This window comes from Aedes aegypti, chromosome 3 (genome assembly GCF_002204515.2).
Source record: "Aedes aegypti strain LVP_AGWG chromosome 3, AaegL5.0 Primary Assembly, whole genome shotgun sequence".
NCBI classification, from domain to species: Eukaryota; Metazoa; Arthropoda; class Insecta; order Diptera; family Culicidae; genus Aedes; species Aedes aegypti.
Window position 1 is genome coordinate 230554902 of NC_035109.1, and position 18144 is coordinate 230573045.

Consider the following 18144-nt stretch of genomic DNA (forward strand, 5'->3'; position numbering starts at 1 on the left):
GCATAATAAGCCCCTACCGGAAGTTCATATCAACGCCAACGCCACGCAGCGGTTGAGCTCTGAACTAAATTGTATCTCATGTGGAAGTCCTTATCCTCCTGAGCAACTTTGCCGAAGGCATCATCCTTCTATGTGCTCGCAATCTCGTGTTATCGCATAATTAGCTCCTACCGGAAGTTCATAGCAACACCAACGCCACGCAGCGGTCGAGCTCTGAACTAAATTGTATCTCATGTGGAAGTCCTTATCCTCATGAACAACTTTGCCGAAGACAAAATCCTTCTATGTGCTCGCAATCTCGAGTTATCGCATAATTGGCCCTTACTGAAAGTCCATATCGACGCTAGCGCCACGCGGTGGTCGAGTTCTAAACTAAATTGTATCTCATGTGGAAGTCCTTATCCTCCTGAGCAACTTTGCCGAAGACAGCATCCTTCTATGTGCTCGCAATCTCGAGTTATCGCATAATAAGCCCTTACCGAAAGTCCATATCGACACTAGCGCCACGCGGTGGTCGAGTTCTGAACTAAATTGTATCTTATGTGGCAGTCCTTACCCTCCTGAACAACTTTGCCGAAGACTGCATCTTTCTATGTGCTCGCAATCTCGAGTTATTGCATAATTAGCTCCTACCGGAAGTTCATATCGACGCTAGCGCCACGCAGCGGTCGAGTTCTGAACTAAATTGTATCTTATGTGGAAGTCCTTATCCTCCCTAGCAACTTTGCCGAAGACAGCATCCTTCTATGTGTTCGCAATCTCGAGTTTGTGTGTGTGTGTGTGTGTGTACAATTCACCTCCCACTGACCGGCAGTGCTTTTATGGAAGAAATCTGCGTGCACCTATTTACTAATATTTTGACATCTATAGATGCACATAGTTTTAGCCCAGGAGACTATGTGTTCGCAATCTCGAGTTATCGCATAATTAGCTCCTACCGGAAGTTCATATCGACGCTAGCGCCACGCAGCGGTCGAGTTCTTAACTAAATTGTATCCCATGTGGAAGTTCTTGGTCCCCGAAGCAAGTTTGCTGAAGACAGTACATTCCTATATGGCCTGCATCTTATACAATTTGGTGATGACTGCAGATTTCTGGACTGAGTGTACTGAAATTCCACGTGGCCAACATGGTCCCCTTCGTAGCCGATTCCCGGTGGCCACTGGATCCGGAACCGGTATTCCAGGTAGTGATCAGAATCTTGAGGAGCATATCTTTCGAATGCGGCATAAATTTCATTATTCGGTTGATATTTCGCTGATTTATAGGGGTATACATTTCTGGGTCATAATGACCCCAGTATCTTATTAAGTTGTTTTTTTGTGGCGCCATCTTAGAATCACCTTAAGAAAAATTTTTTTTGGTCTTGCGCTTCGTTTCCACAAAATATTAAAAGTCAGGGAATTTCAGAAAGATCCGTTTGATAACAACAGAGATATTGCAGGTTGAAATTCGATTTTGGGTCATTATGACCCCAGTATCTAACTAAGGTTAAACTATTTGTTTTTGATGGTAACTAAACCTTGAAAAGAACATTCGTGCAATAGGCTTCGAAAAATGAACATTTGAAAATATTGCCTCACATATATGTCACCTTCTTAGCAGTTGGCTAAGGGACCTCCGTTACGAAATGTATGTTTTCATCCGGATAAACTGTTTCAACCGATGAATGTATGCTGCCTAGTGAGAACAAATGAATAAATTTAGCTGGTATGCTATCAATTTTACTGTTTTAAGTTGGAAATCGTGTTATTTCCACTATGTCGATAACTGGTACAAGGAGTGTATGAGAGCCCAATTATGGCAATACTCTGGAGGCGGATTGTTTACATTTTTTGATCAGTGAAATAAAAGAAGTAAAGCTATTTTACGGGTGACTTCCACGACGGGACGGTTCTGTAAGGCATTATCTTTATGTTTTGTTCTCAATTACTAAGATTTTTCAATCACACGTTCGAAAACGTTCGCGAGCGGAAGATGCTAATTTCATGGTAGAGAGGGGTTATCAGCGACACTAGATTTTTGAATTTTCCCTCTTTTTTCGTTAAAAATTGGCACTGGAAAGGTAATGTGAGATCATTAATGCTGTTTTGTATCATAATTTGCATTTACACTACATTTTGACTTCTTTTCGAAAATTAATTTTCTCCCATGAACCCATTGCAAAAAAATGATTTAACATCTATTTAACCCAAAATTTTAGGAAAATTTTATGAGCGATATCTTCATTACATATTAGCGTTGCATTATCATTCGCTCTTCATGGCGTTTGAGTTCATTTCCTGCAAATATTCGATAGTCCATAATTGGTACACTTTTATGTCGAATGCTAGGAACGCTATTGCCATAATTGGTACAAAGACAACGCTTTTTAAAATCCATTTTTAGAAGCTTAAAGTCAATTTAGTACTAAAACTGTTTAAATCAACAGATTCGCAAGGCTTTAAACTAGTAATTGACACCAACAAGTCATGCTTGCGTTTTAGAAACGCGGTTACAACTTGATTTTTATCACTACTGTTGACATATTACATCCATAATTGGTACACCTACCCTATTGAAGAATTTTCTGCATCAAATGCTGAAGGAATTTCGAGAGAAATCCCTGAACGAAGTTCTCGATGATTTTTTTGGAAATAGTTCCGTGGAAAAATGAAGAAATTGCGATGTATATTTAAAAGAAGTTTTCTTCTTCTTCTTGACATTACGTCTTCTCTGGGATTGAGCCTTCTTCTCAGCCAAAAGTGTCTTATAAGCACTTCCACAGCTATTATTTAACTGAAACTAAAACCAAATTGCCGTTCTAGCATTCGTATATCGTGTGACAGGTAGCCTTGACAGAAACTTTTCTGCGATGCAAAGATGAGGCGATATTGCCGTTTTTCTGAGGAGTAAAAACTGAAATCAAAATTTTCAACACAAATCCTCAAGCGATTTGAGTAAGAGTGCAAAAAAAATGCGAGGATTTTTTCGGGGACTCTCTCTCTCTCTTTTGTTGCGATGCTCACCTCTACTTACGCTTCAAAAGAATTCTTGAGTGTCCCGTCCGAACAAGACAGTTGTGAGAGCATCCTTTTTTATGGAATTTTACTCTATTGTGTTTTGTGCTGCTCATGTTTCGTTCTCTGTTTAGCATTTTTTTCGCTCCCTCGTGAAGAGGCAAAGACAGCACGCTGCTCTAGAGTATGTCATCGAACGTTGATGATGTCGAGGACTATTATCAAGCCTGGTGGCAGGTACGATGCTACTCTATGCCCAGAAAAGTCAAGAGAATTTCCATTACGAAAAGATACTGGACCGACCGGGAATCGAACCCATACAACTTCAGCATGGAGGAATTTCTGAAAGAGATGTTAAAACACATCATTTAAAAAACTGAAATATGTCCAAGTCGTCATGTATCTTATAAAACACGATTCATTCATTCATTCAATAGGCGAAAAGCTTGTTTTCAAAAGTAATTTTATTATACAATATTTTGCTTTTTAACTAAAATATAATTAATACTCTGCTATTCTCCCTCGGCCTCATGTAGAAGCTCTCGAATGGTTTTCAAAATGTGCTTGACATTATCAGTGTCTACACCCTCAGTTGTCGTCGCTGGTTGGTCCTCTTCTTCCGGCTGCTTGTTATTCTGGCAATCACAATGGCACGGATCCGCCTCGCTAGTTTCTGTACTTGCAACCCCGGAAGCCGGTGTGGTAGTTTTTTCGTCATCATCTGACACAATTACCATCCCATGGGGATCCTTAGGACCACTTTCAGAGGGAGTCGCTGCTTGAGCGAATTGCTCTTCGTATGATTTGAGTTCTTCTGACACCGAATCGATGTATTCACGCATTCGACGAACTAGTTCGCGTAGACGTTCAGCGGAATTCTCCGTTTCTGATCGTTGTGTCCTTACGGGTTTGACTGCTGGAAAATATCCAAACAGGATCAAATAGCCATAGAGCGCCAGCATAAGAGGGTTCAGTTTCAGCATTTTGGAATGTTGATAAATGTCAAAGACTGCGCCTACTGCCACTGAAAAAATAGGACATTTTAAGTGATTATAACTTCTAGTACTGCATTTGGTCCCTCGGTAGTGCAAAAGGTACCCAAGTTTGACAGATCGCAGTATACTTTTCACGGCATTCTAGATTACCTTATGAGCCATAATTTTTTGTGCAACTGCAAGGGACATGTAGGTCTTTAATGTGTCTTTGCTAAGACCCTGAGACGAGACTCGCGAAGACGGTCTTCTTTTTATGTGATTGCTGAGTTTTTTCTTATTCGAATTTGCGTTTATAGTTCATTTTACGAGTCGTTTTTAAGCAGCTGATCGCTAATTTTATGAATGAAATTACAGGAGGCGGTGTCGTAACGTGTGAACGTAACAGCAATATCATAAGTGTTGCCGTTTCGTAAAATGAACTACACCAACCATGCGCAAGTCGTTCAAACCCTCACATGAACCTCTCAGCAAAAAATGATTGCGTTTGCATCACACCTAATCATGAATAGCTTTTTGAGTGAATTTTCATGCCAGCAAACGTAGCAGACTTTAGAAATAACTAATCTTGTGTTTAGATTCAACAGCAACTTTGGAAAAAACTGATCCGTCGACAGAAGTTTTAATGACAGTTTATTTTGAATACAATACTTTTCACTGTTTCAGCCATAAAAAAACGGCTGGCTGCATTTGACGTTTCGTGACAGCGCAATCTGGGCTGCATATGACGTTGATAATTTACCTCTTCGCGAGTCTCTTTCAGATTATGACCATAGCAAAGAAGGATTTTTTTTTGTAAAGAGTGGTCCTTGGATTGAACTCATGGTCATAATAAGCCAGTGATTGTTCTTTAACACCCCTAACGCCAACAAACCGTATAAGGTACACCAAATTTCAATCATTACGGTATACTAACTAATTTTAGAACATTCAATCAATCAGTATTGCAAAAAGGGATCCTTATTATATAATAATTGAAAAGAGAGAATAAATTATTTTACGCTCAGACTACAGTTCATATTACGTTATCGCGTTTCAGGCGGGTGAACAAATCTGCAACCGTTTTAATTTTATTTTTTTATTTTTAAATATCCTTGTCGTCCGCGAAATAGAAAAATTGCCCGGATCTCGTGAAAATCGTGCCTCGACTGTTAAGTCCGGCTCTCCACATGGCACCTTCAAGCGCAATAGAGCGCTGCATATGACGAGCCTAACCTCACTTATTTGACAGCTGCTGGTCCTGTTGTTTACGTTTCGGACTTAGTCGTTTTTTCCATCATTTTTTCATCTTCGCATTTCTGTCACCAGCATGCTGATGGTGACGATTTTCCACGGTAGGAAGATAGAATAATACGATCCGTGGGTATCTGCAGTGGATTTGACCTCTCCTCGCAGCAAACTTTCACGAAATTAAGAATGATTCGAAAAAATTACTAAGTCCAAACTGTAAACAACAGGACCAGTACTTGTCAAAATTGATGCGTGACGTCACAGTGCAGTGGAGTATATTGAACAGCCTATCACCTTGTCGTAGTCCCTGGCGTGATTCGAACGAGATCTTCACGCAGTTTTGCACATCATCCCCTCTACCGGCAGTTTTATTTTTTCACCACAAATTGCTATAACTTTTTTGTTTCTCGATATATTTGCACCATTTTTTCACAAATTCTCAAAAAACTCTTCTATTTTTGAATTCTGTGTCGGTATTGACCATTGGTTATCTTGTTTTAAAAGATATTCCGGTATTCCTTGGAAGACCGATGTTTCCTATATAATTTTTTTTTAGCAACCATATGGTTTTTAGTCAATTTATCAAAAAAATAAAATGTATAGCCCACAATGTCAGATAATCAGGTGCTTCTCTAAAATAAAACTATTTGAATCGGTTGAGTTGTCTCCGAGAATTCCAATTGCCAATTACCGAACATGAGAAAAAATCTGTAACTTGCGATGTTCACGTGGGTCATGGCTACGCGTCAGTCCCCCAAGGAATTTTGGAATACCTCCGTATCCGGATGACCAATGATCAAAGCCAATACAGGTTATTCAAATAGAAGAGAGACCTTGTGAAGAAATGGTGCAAATATATCGAGAAAAATTATAGCAATTTGATTATTTCTTTATGGCCAAAAATTGAAGCTGCTGGTAGAGGGGTTAATCAATATTGTGAGCTTCCCTGGAAAGCTGTTCTCGTCCATGATCTTCCATAGCTCTACACAGTCAATTCTGTCGTATGTCCCTTTGAAGTCGATGAACAGGTGGTCCATAGGGACCTAGTGCTCGCGCCACCGCGGCCTGGTCGAGCGGCTGTCAAAGAAACCTGCTTGATCACTTCCCACGAATTAATTTACTATAGATGATAGACGAAGGAAGATAATCTGAGATTGTAAGCGGCGTTAAAGACAATGATTGCACGAGTTTTCAGAATCCAGTTTGTCGCCGTTTTTGTAGATGGAACATATAACGCTTTGCTTCCACTCCTACGGTAGCTCATCCGTCTCCCAGATTCTGACAATCAGCCTATGCAGACAAGCGGCCAACCTCTCCGGGTCCATATTGATGAGTTCGGCTCCGATACCATCCATACCAGCGGCCTTATTGTTCTTGAGCTGTTGAATGGCATCCGTAACTTCCTGGTTGATTGGTTTCCATTATCCACAGTGCTGACGTAGGCAACACCTCAGCTGTCCTGATCTTCTATGCATATGTCCTCTGCGCCATTTAGCTGTTCATCGTAGTGCTTATCCCTGCACATTTCAGCTCGCGGCATGAAGCCTTTGCGGGATGCGTTGTGCTTCTGATAGAACTTCTGCGTTTCTTGAGAATGGTACACTGCCGTGAATCGCAGGTCAGTCCCATATGTAGAAAGTAGGCATTGAGAAAATGGGCTGTTAAGTTATCAAACTCGTTTTCCATGCGAATATTCAAAAAAATTCCAGAGGATTGTAACATGTTCAAATCTTATTGAAACTTTCACAATTTGCTTTTCACTACGATATCTTTCCGAGAAAAATATAAAGATGAACAAAACACGGTTCATGTTTGTGTTACTCAGTGCGGAAATCTGTAGTGGGACTGATATCACTGCGAAACACGTGTTTGTCTCAAGCACCAAAATTCTCTCAATTAAGGGTTGCTGAATCCATCGCTTTCAAAGATATCATAGCACGTCTATTTTTTGAGATATTGACTGTTGAAAATGCAAAAATTGGCTATTTTAGCTTACTTTCATGCAAGTTTGCCAGCTTGTAAGGCAATTTATTTTATTATTTCCATCTCTTGACATTCCACTTCTTCCAGGCGGCGCTTTTTGTCCCGGAATAGGCGGGTTTGCTGTTTCCGCTTAAGTCTGTATCGTTCCAGGTTCTGCTGCGTATCACGGTGCAGCCCGCGCTACATTGTTCTCCCCCAAAACTCCTGGCACTCCTCGTCGTTATCGGCAATCGTTTCTTGGACTTCGTTCCATATACCCGACAATGCTTTCGGCAGCGTCGTTAATGGCTGCTTTGACTGTCCTCCAGCAATCTTCAAGAGGGGCCCTAGTGAGCTCCGACAATGCTGCTTCAGGATGCTGCGCGTGCATTGATGACATCTGGTTGTTTCAGTTGCGCTAGATTGTACCAATGTGGTCGTCGGTACCGTACATCGTTGATGACGGATAGTTTTAGGCGCAGTTTCACCATGACGTGGTAGTGGTCGGAGTCAATGTTAGCGCCACGATAGGTTCTGACGTCGGAGAAGTGTCGTCCATCGATCATAACGTGATCGATTTTCGATTCTGTCTGCTGAGCTAATCTCCAGGTGTACCGATACTGAGTGTGGGCTATGCACGTTGATTATGCTGAAGTTAAATAATCGTCCTATAATTCTCAACTTGCACATTCCCATTCCCATGCATTTCCCATATAAACTATTATGGACTTGTGCAGTGTCAGTTTTCATTCGAATGATCTCAAATTTTGGGAGAACACTCAGAATTTTATCTGGAATCGAATGAGCGGTGTTGATCAAATACGATTTTTTGAACCACTCTAATGGTTACCTCCTGGGAGGGAGGCACCGATACTACACACGAAATATGACACAAAGTTATTTGGAACTGCAAGAAAACTCCAGCTTGCCAATGACAATCAAGGCAGACTTGATGAAAATCGCTAGTTTTCTTTTATTGTGTTCCTTCGATCGTTCTGGACAAATATGGAAAAAGGGCTTAAGTTTTCTATGCATTTAATTTTCGTTCTTAAGGGAAAAAGTAAAATGATGCGTATTTGAATACTTTATATTCAATCAGAATAAAAAGTGCTATTGTGACATTACTTTTGAATAAGCATGACTAGCTTTACAATCGATTTTTGTCACATTTGATAAAATGCAAAAATATGTTTTAATCGATTACGCGCTTTTATCATGATTGTCCATTGTTTTAGATCTGGGCTCACAGTGACAGTTCGTGACAGCAGAATCTCGGCTCACCTTGACGTACATAAATTTCGTATCGGTTTCTCCCTCCCAGGTTACCTCTAAACGTTCGCAACGTTGATTTCGGTCGCAGTGATCTTTACTGATTGTTCTGGTCTGTATTCTCTCGTTGACGTCCCTGTGCTGATGTATTTTTTTCGGAAGACCATAGTGCGCAGTTTAGCTTAGAGTTCTTCTCTGGAACTCGGACAACCCTGACATGGGGAACAGACGCTTTTGTGAGCCGCTCCTAACATAGAGTACAAACGCTCCAGGCTTGCATACGAGTTCCTACCGGGGTTGGTTACCCGATCTTTCCTAAGGTTGCTCGTACCCCGGCCAGTACCACGAGGAGGTATGGATAGGAGTTGCTGGGCAGGAGGCTAAGGACCACACAAAGGGATCTGTTTTATTCCCTTAGGTATGCGAGGTTTGCCATGCCCAGCATTTACCAGCCTTCATATTATTATGTTTTTTTTTATTCAGTTACAGCTTATTGAAATTTGAAAAGTCTTAAGTGCGCAGAATATGGGACCTTCACGGTACTGTGTATTTGGCATTTAAATTTGACAATGATAGTCGAATGGTGTCCAAGCCGTAAATTACTCTAGCTTGAAAAATGTTATTTGACAAAAATGGATTTTGAAAAGGATTTTTAAATAAATATAGAGGTAAGAAGTGAAATGTACACTACACGTGATATCGACTAAATTAACATCGAGCTATGGAGTCCACGATGTGTGGCAATGTGAAGGGGCCAACAAATCCATCGAGTCATATCCATCGTATATATCGAGTTATAGAATATCGAGTTGTGTAGAGTCGACTATAGTTAATTTGGGGTATGGTCGGTGTACCAATAGCCGATAAGCTGACAATAAATATTTTCGAAACTATTCCTTCATATGGGCTTATCTGAATATTAAATTTCTCTCCTCCGATTCTTGTGATTCTTTCGCTTGTAAGGTACCGTGGGGTAAGTGGGTAATGGAATTCGCATAGTTGAGATTCTTCAAGTTCTAGAGACTTTGAATTGAAACAAATGAGGTCATGTATATAGATAGCTTGACTCCCATCAAGTATAAGCCGTATGCTAAATTTGATTTTATTGTGAAATTAAAGAAAAAAACACAGAAAAACTTTTTGAAAAATGTCTCCTTACTTTTCACTTGCCCCACAAGTTTATCATTTTGAACAATAAATTCAAAAACTAACAGTTATATTCACAATTTCTATTACCTTTAACATTTGTTAAGGCATCCCAATGAACGATAACATGAATAACATATAAACAATAAAAATTTTATTCTTGTCACTTGAATTTTCTTCTGTTCAGTTATTTTTGTTGAAATGATTCGACAACATTGTAACTGCAATATTTCCAAAGTGAGTTCTTACATCATGGGACAGCAATTTGCATTTCTGCTGTGTAGTTATTTGTTTTCAAGAAAGTCGGATATGACGTCGAATAACTCTTCGGGAGAAATCGGAATCCTTCAATAAAGTATTTAGAATCTGTTTTATGTGGATAGACTTATACCCCATTTTTATGTTTTGAACTAGTTTTACATAGACATGTCACGGGATTTCCGTGCGCTTTCTTATATTGGAACTTTTCCATGAAAGTCTTCCTTTTAATAGGCTGTCCGAAGTAGACATATTAAAATACAAAGGTATCGACCGTGATAATTATATTTTGAATTTGTTTATCGGCATATCGGTCTATTTTGCTCGAAGTAAGAGGGAGCCTGGAGAAGAAAGCATACTAGATGGATAAGTACCGTAAGGGAACGGCGAGAGAAATTGGATTAGATGTTGGGCATAATACCTTTTAAAGCTTTGAGTATAGTTTTTTTTTTTAATTATCAACACGTTCTGTTGTTCTATGATCATTGCGAACCTTGTTTACTTTAAGCTACTTGAAGAGAAAACACAAATTCAGTCTCTAATGAGAAACTTTTCACTTGCCCCACGTGATTAGAAGAATGACAGTTTTTAAATTTAGTTTCTTTTAGGTCTACGTCGAATTAATTCTAAAACTTTTTATTGCAGTTCAAAACTGTCAGAGGAGACAACTTAGAAGTGGTACAGAAAATTATTGTCCGCAACTTTTTTCCACTGAAAATATTAAAATAAGATTGCACGCCGCCAACTTGTTAAGGAGTGATAGTTGAAAGGTTAACAATCTTTCGCTCTATTATGCAATAATGGCTGAAATACCTCAGGAACCTCTTACTTATCGTAATTTTCTGAATGGCCTCAAAGGTTTACGCACGAGTTTGAAACGTTAATTCACATATTCAGTAAAATATACCAATTATTTTCACTTACCCCATTTACCCACTTGCTCCGCGGTACCTTAATTTTTTCAAAATACAAAAAAAATCCAAATGTGTGTTGCATACGGGATAGGACATGTCCAAGGTTATTCTCGGCCATAAACCGAAACGAAACTTTTTCCGGTACTAATTAAAATTCCCATATATTTCCAGCTTTTCTCCTGAAATTCCCGGATATTTCCTGCCTGCTGATTACCCTGCATTACGCCACAAAAATGAGTTTTCGTAATGAGCAATTCTTTATGCAATTCTTCTTCATGAGCATGGATGACGTACAATTCGTAGTTGCTATTCCGTGATTGACCAGAATAATCGAAATTGTACAGGGAATCAACAGATGTAGTTTGGGAATAGCGTACCAACGCGTCGACATCCTAAACATCGAACTATTCAAAGATTTGAATTTCCAAATTTTAATAAACACTCGTTTACCGTGTGGGACTGAAATCCGTACAGCACCGAAATCCGTACACTTGCTCCGCGTACCTTAATTTTTTCAAAATACAAAAAAAATCCAAATGTGTGTTGCATACGGGATAGGACATGTCCAAGGTTATTCTCGGCCATAAACCGAAACGAAACTTTTTTCCGGTACTAATTAAAATTCCCATATATTTCCAGCTTTTCTCCTGAAATTCCCGGATATTTCCTGCCTGCTGATTACCCTGCATTACGCCACAAAAATGAGTTTCGTAATGAGCAATTCTTTATGCAATTCTTCTTCATGAGCATGGATGACCGTACAATTCGTAGTTGCTATTCCGTGATTGACCAGAATAATCGAAATTGTACAGGGAATCAACAGATGTAGTTTGGGAATAGCGTACCAACGCGTCGACATCCTAAACATCGAACTATTCAAAGATTTGAATTTCCAAATTTTAATAAACACTCGTTTACCGTGTGGGACTGAAATCCGTACAGCACCGAAATCCGTACACTTGATTGAATTTTCCTTATTTTTTTATTAAAATGAACAAGTATACAGTTTTAAAATTACACATCTAATTACAATAAGTTGTAAGTTATTGTTCATGCTTATTTGATACAAGTAGGCCATGATTAAAAAATAGTAAAAATCAAAATGTCACCGCTCATCATAGTGATGATTGGTTTGTGTGCCTTCTTAGTGATTTGGTAAGAAGAGTGAGAATAGTTTTCAACATATTAATAGTCAAATTCGCACTTTTTCTGAACCAACTGTTGATCATAATGACTTCTTATGGTGAGTATTTGGTGAGTATTTGTAATTCCACAGGAGTAAATCAGGGTGTCTACTCGTTTACGAAATGAAATCCCCTGATATTTCCAGGTTTTTCCAGGGTTTCCAAAAATGTTCCAGGTTCATGAAATACTCCAATTTTGTATGCCTAAAAACAACTTTTGACGATTTACCGTAAACTACCCATTAGACCTGGTCATATTTAAAAAATTGTTTGGAAATCTACCGGTCAAGCATTATTCGGGATTCTCATGCCAAACAATGTTCGGTCAAATTTTCAGCTCATTTGATAAAGATTTCAGTATGCTTCAAGTTGAAAATGTGTTTTTGGGCTTATTTCAAGGTTTAAAAACCACTTGCTATTTCCACTATTTGAAAACTTATTCTATTCTGTTAAAGTTTGTCGAACACGCTAATAAGATTAAATTGAGTTCTAACATAGTTTGGTCCAAATTTGTTCTCCACAGTACCCAGAAATTACCAGAAATTGGGTCCTAAAATGTTTAATGAAATCTTGTTTTTATTTAATGACACGAAAGAGCATGTTACTGCAACTATTTTAGCAATTTTTCCCGCTCAAATAACGGCTACATCATATTAAAACTTTAATTTAAAAATTGGGTCCATAAATGAACCTTGACAGTTTTGATCATGTTTGACGTTCGCTTAATCGACAAAAACACCACAGGACTTTTAGTTTTAACACTGGGGTTGTTCCTATCTGACATTTTGGAAGGGACACGGAAAGCAAAATACACTCAAAATTTGAGTTTAAGCCAAGGAGTGTGACAAAATTAAAAAAAAAATGTTTTTTGGACTTAAACAAAAGAAAACCATTAAAAAATTGAGTAAATATGTGTTTTTAGCCTAAACTTAAGCGTTTGGCACTAAAATTGGGACAGGCCTTTAGGACCCTATTACAGTTTTCCTAATATACATGGTATATATAATACCCATTGACATTATTTTTTTCAGGCCCTAGTCAACGGGAATCAAACATAATAAATTTATGACTTTATTGGCCATCAACAGCTTACATGTTGCTTAAGGCAATAAATTACAATAAATGCCCAAATATCGAACACCGCATCGCAACTTGATGATAGTTAAATCATGCATGACACATGTACCGAAAACGAATGAATTGAACAAGTTAGCATTGCTGTTTCTTTAGTGATGATTGTTTTGATCGCATTTCACTGATCATTGTTATGTCTACCTATTTCCTTAGATCACCCTTAAGGAAAGAGGCTTTTCAGAAAGACTCACTCTTGAAGAACTTTTAGAAGATTTCCAAGATTATTGCTAAGATAATTGAAGAAAAAAGTAAAAAAAAACATAATATCTCGCAGGATATTGTGAAAGAGGAGGATTCAATAGAAAACATGTTGGGGAAGTGGTGGTAAAATGAACACTGTGCCTTTTACCGAGGAAAAACAAATTTCGACGATTTTTATCACGCACGGACGATTTAGATCATAAATCTGAGTGTTCGAGTCGATACGTAGGTCAATTGAAGTGAAAATATCAACGAAAACTAAGATTTCAGAAACCACGTTTGAAAATTAGAACTGACGTAACTTTTAGCTCGGAAGACTTGAGGATTTTCAGTGAGGTGCATATTGTTATGATATGATGTCAAATCTGTTACTTTTACAATTCTTTTTGAATGGGTTTCAATCATTAATGGATGTTTTTTCGGTGGGGCAATGAAAATTTTCAGAAATATTTGTTTTGCTCATGTTTTTTTGCATGGTGTTCATTTTGCCACTAACCGCTGTTCATTTTACCCACATAGTGCAGGTAAATCGCTTTCTGATAGCGATGTATCGCTTTTTGATAGCGATGAAAATATGAGAAAATTTAGCTATTTTAGTCTGAATCCATGTCGCTGCTATAGATTACATCCCTATTTTTGATGTTGTGCGATAGAAATATACAAATTCCTCGTTTTTCTATCAGAAACTAGATGATTTCCTTAAGGTGTTCATTTTACCACCCCTTCCCCTTATAGTTTTAAATGGTACACTGAAAACAGCATTGCGGTAAAAATTACCATGTTGATAGTTTAAAATAAATGCACAGCACTACTTCTTTTGTGCAGACTACCCACTGCATTCATTTCAATCAAAGATTGTCGTCTTTTTTACCATGCTGGCGAAGTAAGAGGTAAGCAGTGAAAATTACCATGTTCCATGGTTATGTTGAAAACCAAGAAAAGTTAATCTTTCAACCATCTCTTGCATTCAAAGCAACGACAATCATGGAGTAAATTTCACTATTAGACGTGGTAAGGATAAATAGAATTCGAAGTGGAATATTCAACCATTAATTGCATTTAAAATAAAGAATGCCGAGTAGTTAATATATCTAGCTGCTTGTATTATTTCATTTTCATTTTGCAGCGTTTGGTGGGGCAATGAGAGCGCAAGTCAGTCCAAAGCCGGGGTAAGGGATAGGTAATGGCCGTAATAGTCTATGCGGACCACTTGAACACCATCGGAAAGGATAAGAAGGGTTGGGGTAGGGTATAGGGAATGGAGAAGACTTGACACAGTAATGCGATTAATGCTGCAAAATGTAAATGTGCTGAAAGCAATTTAATTTGAGTTTTGAAGTTTGATTTGACTTATTAAATTTCCAAATAGATCGGCCATTGTACAAGTAAGAAAGAATATGCTGATCGCTTTCTAGAAATTTTATAAACAACAAAATAATAACAATATGAGAGTGATGCTAAGGGCTGCTGATGGCACAATGCGACGCTTTAGGAGATTTTGATACTGAATGAACATTACTATACAGAGCGCAATTTAATCGATGGTGATAACTTTACAAACTTTATCTGTTTTTACACTGATTGACGATGCTGATTTATATAAAAATATTTAAAAAATATTTGATATTAGTTCATTTGTTTGTGTGATCTAGGTGTTAATAATGGAAAAATTTTACATACCCTTGATGAAATACTTCCCTGACCAGAAATATTATATTTTGAGCGCCCTTTTCGAAGCTGTTCTATCCAGGTATCCATGTACTGCTTTCAATCCTGAAATTATTCTTATTGTGCATGCATTATATTAGTGATGCTCATAATCATGCAACAGATAAGAAGAAGAGAAAAAGAGAATATAGGAACAGTGATTAGTAATGAGTTAATTATGTAGTTTTGTTAGAATTATAAACAATTAAACAGCAGTAATGAATAACTTATAAAATTACTTTGCAGCATAGCTGAGCCTTTCGGAACGTAAGACCGATGTATAAAAATAATTTGTTTCGAAATTGTCCGCGTGGTCTTCTAGTGCCCCTATTAGATCAGAATCAGTCATAGACATACATATCGAATGCTCGCCATGACCCTATGACCAACTATCAAATTTGTATATGTATAGACTTAGCTGATGTGGCTTTTCTAATAGGTAGTTCTTTCACTCATTGATTGTCTTCAAAACCTTGTCAAGTATAGAAAATTGATTTTATTTCATTTATTACTACATTAAAGCTACATTGTACTTATTAAGTATTAGGTATTATTTTATGTTTTTATCACTATTGATATTATCAAGGCCAGAATTCCCAGTGAGTGAAGAATTTTATAGTACTAGAACACCATAGAAGATCGCTTAACATTACCTAATCATGGAACGGCTTTTTGCTCTATTATTTTAGGTAGATGCTATTGATCTCCCTTTGCTCCTATCCGCAACCCGGTGCACGCGCCCTCTTGGTTTTCGAAAACCTCGTAGAAGATTACAAACCGTCAATGGCATTCCCAATTACTACCCCACATTGCACATTCAAGGGTCTGATTGTGCTCCTAACCCACCCTCAGTCTGTAATCTTCTCGCCAGTTTGAAATTATATTTTCCCGAAGTGAAAGTAATTTTGATGAGTGATAGCGTAGTGCAGCCCAACTGCATAGTACAGTAGTTTAACCAGAATCTTTAGGTCAGAAGATAAAATCTAAATTTTGTAATAAAAAGGTTGCCATTGCTTTGAAATTTACCCAACATCTAATCAAAACTACTAACAACAGCGATCAATTATCAAAATTCATCGCTCCCTGGAAAATATAATCCCAAGCCCAGGGATATATCTAGCTGCTTGTATTATTGGATATTATTAATTCATCAAGGTCCACGCATAATGCATTTAGATTTATCGGTATTCCAATCTAAATGCAAATGCGCATACCTTGAATAGAGTCAATTTATATTTGCAAGATATTATTTTTTATTTAGTTCGAAAATTTTCACTTAAAAATACCTTTTAATTATTTAGATCGAAGAATTCTCGCATAACTTATGATCTCGCCCTAAAAGCCATTGGTAACCATGTGTGTAGCTCGTTGTTTCTGAGCATTTGAATAGATTTACTCGTTATTTAACAATTCTATGGCGAAGAAAGAATAATCCTCTACCTGCCGGTGGTATTGGTTTGGATGCTTATTCGTTCATTTGCTCAGAAACAACGAGCTACACATGTGGTTACCAATGGCTTTTAGGGCGTTATCTCAAATTATGCGAGAATTCGTCGTTGAATTTTGGAAGCAAAACAAAAGTAGGGACGATATGCATGACAGCTTCTGTAAACTCTTCCGCTTTCCCGTGGCATCGATTATAAAGAAATCCGGGTGGAGGTTCTCATTGCTCGATACGTAGGTCAAAGTACACTCCTGTAAATGAGTTAGCTTAAAAGAAAATAAATTATGCTGTGATATAAAATAGAAGCAATTACAGCAGGTTTGGTTGGTATTTCTCTGCTATACATTGCGCGACTCGAGTCTTGGCAGCTCTGGATTTTGGTATGAGGAACTCTAGATTCTCAGCCCGGGCTAAAAATATAAATGAGTATTACTTTATATCCAACTCAAATTTAGATCATACGCACCATTTCGCAGGTCTGTATTGTTTGATTTAATTAATACATTTTGAAGCGAACCACACAAATAAGCAAGGTCCAGGCTTGACTGGTGCACAAAAAATGTCGTCATAATGAAAGTGAGCTCGAAACGTAAGTGAGCGCTGGTGAGAATTACATTCTTTTAATTCTTATTCCTACCATGGGCATGGTAAAATCGAGAACACTTTCCGTTATTCATTACTAAACGGGTAGTCAGTTTAACTTGAGAAAGAATGATTTTCGACTATAACAACATAGTTGAAAATACACAGTATTGTGGTATTGCAACATGGTAATTTCAATAACATTGTTTTTATAATTGAAACAAATTCATTCAAATTAACAATAATTGAAATTAGTTGCGTTAACAACAGTGGTATGGTTTAAGTTACTACAGCATTAGTTTCAGTGTATGGAACCTTAAATGAACTTTTCAATATTCCATGGGGATTTTTTTTTAAATTCATTAAAAAATGTTTTGATGAACTCCAATAATGCTTGGATGAAATGCTGGAAAAATTCCTAGAAAAAATCTAAAGAAACTTAATAATGAAACACAGGTCGAATTTAAGGAATTATTTGAAATGTTCTTAATAGATTCATTCGAATAACCCTTCGATGAAATTTTGGAGCTCTTCTTTGGAATAACCGCAGATGAAATGGCGTTGAAATTCTTGTCGGGTTTTCTTGGAAGAAATTCTGTGGGAAACTTTGGATGCCCCTTAGGTTAACAACTGTAGAATTCGGTTGAAACAATATCTGGAGGAAGTCCTAAGATAGTCTTTGTTCAAAGTACTCTTTGAGAAAATTACTAGAGGTAGTAACGTTGAAATGCTCAAGGATTACCTGAAGAAAATTCTGGACGAATTCTCGTAAGCATCATATGAAAAATTTCTGAAGGAATTTGTAGAGGAATTTCTTGAAGAATTATCTGGAGAAACCACAAGGATAATTCTTGAAGCTGTTTTCGAGAAATATGAGAAAAATATTTTGCATCTCAATTATCTGCTAACAAGAAAAGGGGAAAAAGAGACTTTAGATTATTTTGGTTGAAATGGAAACTTCAGACACCTTTCATCAAAACTAGAGGCTTTTTAGAGACTTGCATAGAGATGGTATCTAACAATAAGCCTGCTACCAACCCTAGGTATGTGAATCATTTACTGAATAAATATAGAGCCATTAAAAACATCAATCATGTTTTGGTAAGCTGATGAAATTTGATA

The 18144-nt window shown here is 37.6% G+C and overlaps 2 long non-coding RNA genes across 2 annotated transcripts; one reads left to right on the plus strand and one right to left on the minus strand.

Moving 5' to 3' along the window:
- The first annotated feature begins 11065 nt into the window (after nucleotides 1-11065).
- LOC110679297 lies at nucleotides 11066-11692 on the plus strand. Its single transcript, XR_002502370.1, has 2 exons — nucleotides 11066-11340; nucleotides 11410-11692. It is a non-coding gene; the product is annotated as an uncharacterized LOC110679297 (long non-coding RNA).
- Nucleotides 11693-16507: 4815 nt separating this feature from the next.
- Nucleotides 16508-17253, minus strand: LOC110679298. The gene is made up of 3 exons (XR_002502371.1): nucleotides 16907-17253; nucleotides 16754-16850; nucleotides 16508-16691 (listed from the first exon to the last, which is right to left on the minus strand). It is a non-coding gene; the product is annotated as an uncharacterized LOC110679298 (long non-coding RNA).
- Nucleotides 17254-18144: the final 891 nt, after the last annotated feature.